Raw genomic sequence first — 3,082 nt, forward strand, 5'->3', positions numbered from 1 at the left:
TTCCATCTATCTAATCGTCAAACAAATCAATCTACTACCTCTACTCCAACCCTTTTACCCTCTTCTCCAACCTCCAAGCTGTTCATCCCTTGATCCGACGACCAAGGATGGCATCCTAGGCTTGCCGGCCGACCTAGGGCAACCCGGCGACGTCCTTGCCCTGACGGGGTCCCTCCTGGGAGAGAGTTTCAATGGTTTCTTTGCTAGTTTGCCTAGAAACTAGCTGGTTCTTCGTCACGCAAGTACGTTGGTTATCCTTTGGTGGTTTGCTTGTAAACCTCTCTGTTTTTCACCACGAAAGAGTGACATCCTCGCTGCGTTCTTCAGTCCGTAGCGGCTTGGGCGTCCAAGGCCCTTTTGGTGTGTGATTCGGATCACTTTCGACATCAACAGATATGTTAGGGGGGGGGGCAGGGGGGAGCATGGCCCCTGGCTCCGCCACTGCTCCACAGCACCCTCTTACTCCCATGGGAGAAGTCTATTCCAGAATGGACCTAACTGCCATCCATTAGATCCTATTTACAACACATTAATTACAGAAGAGATGATGAAGGGAGCAATGAGGTAAAATAAATGAGTGCATTCTGGTTCCAATCTTTCTGTCTTGTAGGATCTGTGAAACCGGCATCATTCTCCATTCTGCAGCTATCTTTTTAGGAATGGACATAGCAGACGAGGGATATGTTGGATGCAAGGAAACGTGGTGACTGCCTTCAAAGACAGATTTTAGGGCAGCAATTAATTGTTACAGTCAGGTGGGCATGTGTTTCTTGTTCATGAAAAGCCCTTAAGAGCCCCCAGATATATCACTCAAATGTAGCTGTAGAGACCGGGGTAGTCTAGTTTATTCCATCTGTCTAAAACAAAAGGAACACTCCAATGTAGTTTATTCTTCTTTCCCTGTGTTTGTTTCACAGTTTGTCAATGTGGGGACAATGGTATCACCGACTGTATTCGCCAGAAGCCTGTGCTACCTTATGTGTGACCAACTTGATGCTGCCCTCCGTGATGCAATGCAAGCACATATCATCTACCCTGATTGGCTGACAACATTATTGTACATGCAGGCAGTTGCATTATCCAAGCTAAACATGCGAAGTGACGCCATGGACATGTTGAACGAGGCATCACAACTAGAAGAGAGGAGGCAAAAGAGCACAAAAGTTTCTTGACATCGTCAGCTCAGAGAAGGGGCGGATCCAATACACAAGGAGAGGGGGCACGTGCCCCCCTCAAATTCTGGGTTTCCAAAGAAAATATACCTTATTTCATATAGCTATAGAGGTCCATCAGTAACAAGCCGTCACTCAAAATTCGTGCTAGTTCCACCCCTGTTTCCCACCTTGTAAAAAGCGCTTAGTATATTGCGTGGTTTAGAATTAGAAGTTAGGAAAAGTGAAAACTGCAGAGATGCTCTTTGCTCCCTGGACTCTGGAGCCCTGTGATGAAAATCCATTTGGTTTGGCACTTCTATGATAGGTTATTCATTTTTTGGTCCCATGTATATAGCATCCGTTGCATGGGAGTTCAGAACTTAATATAGGTTGCTGGTTCTTCGGGAGGGCCCCTGTCGCCGAAGCTAATAATTAAACATGTCTTTGCTTGTGAAAAACGGTTTCTCTGGGCATTAATTCCATTAATATAGATTGTTAGTAATAGTAACTCGAGCTGTTTGTGCATTACTGGTGTCTCCATGTGCTCTCTCTCTGAGGAACAATGCTGCTGTGTTGATGCTGCGGCAATCTATGCAGCCTGGAACCTGCATCCAGGATAGCAGGGATGGAAGTGGTACGGTTACGGATAGATTTCAGGTATACTCAAAGTTCCCAATAAAGCCTTCTAATTTAGGAACTTTAGCAAGAATGGAAAAAAATTATTTCCAACAGTTCTCGATTCCACCTCCTAATTTTTCCGCGTTTGGAAAAAATAGATTGGTCGCGTGGATATATCCGTGCGCGCTGGAGACGTGCGTATATCCAATGGTGGAAGAACGTGGGAAAGAATAAAGAGTGGAAAAAGGTTCTTGATACAAATATACAAGAGAGAAAGAATACATAAAAGTGGTTAGGATAATTTAGAAATAGTATAGAATTCTTGACGTAGAATTGTCTCCTAGATTTTAAGAGTGAATTATTAAAAACTGTTAGAGATGGTATTATTTATTCCTTCTAATAGTTTTTGGCGAGCTGGAAAACTCCATGGATTTGGGAAAAAATTATTGGGAACTCTTGAGATGCTCTAGTTCAATATCGATTTTTTCCCGGATACGAATACGTCATTCAAATACGAATATGGATTCAAATATGAATAAAAAACTATCGAGTAGATGCATCTTTGAAAATTCCTGCTGCCTCTCCACTCTAGTTGTGTGTCGCGATCGATCCAATCCAATTGCTAGCATCTCGATTGGCCAGTACTCTGTGCTTCAAACTAATTAAGAGCAAGCCAGGAATATGATCACACGGCCGGAAAGGGCTTTAATAAATCCTCAGACTGAGTATTGATCTCGTTTATCATATAGTTGGTCCCTGAGAATACACTGGTTTAATTTACAGATTATAATGCATGGCTGCGTACCTGACAAGTCCGGTGCCGACTCTAGAATCTGGACGGCTGTGGACGGTGTGTCCACAACTCTACTTCTTTCTTTTTCCCGTAAATATTCTGATGGGGGAATCAATCAACATATATGTAAAAGAACTAAAGAAGAGCGACGAGAATGAGACCAACAAATTAAACTCCATGACTGTTTTTGTTGCCATTTCTCTTGTTGCATCCTCCAAATTGGTAACCACTCAGCAACTTTATGTCTGTTGTGACAGTCCTGTTTGGGTTGGCTGTACAATACTACGTACATATACTTAATGTCAAACCCAATTTTAAGGATAAAATTGAATGCACAAAACTTATATGTGCCCAGGAATCAGTCACACACACAAGTCGACAAATCATATAAAGTATCATCATGGTGTCTCTTACATCACAAATAATAACATTAAATAGTCTTACACAACACAGCAGAATAGTAAAGGATAACTCTCTCGTGGAACACCATCACAGGAAAGGTCAACTGGTTGACCAC

At 42.6% G+C, this 3,082-nt stretch overlaps 1 pseudogene; it reads left to right on the forward strand.

The window, feature by feature from the left end:
• The first annotated feature begins 422 nt into the window (after positions 1-422).
• Positions 423-1,172, forward strand: LOC136503068 (serine/threonine-protein kinase BSK1-2-like; annotated as a pseudogene).
• Positions 1,173-3,082: the final 1,910 nt, after the last annotated feature.

Source organism: Miscanthus floridulus, chromosome 14 (genome assembly GCF_019320115.1).
Source record: "Miscanthus floridulus cultivar M001 chromosome 14, ASM1932011v1, whole genome shotgun sequence".
NCBI classification, from domain to species: Eukaryota; Viridiplantae; Streptophyta; class Magnoliopsida; order Poales; family Poaceae; genus Miscanthus; species Miscanthus floridulus.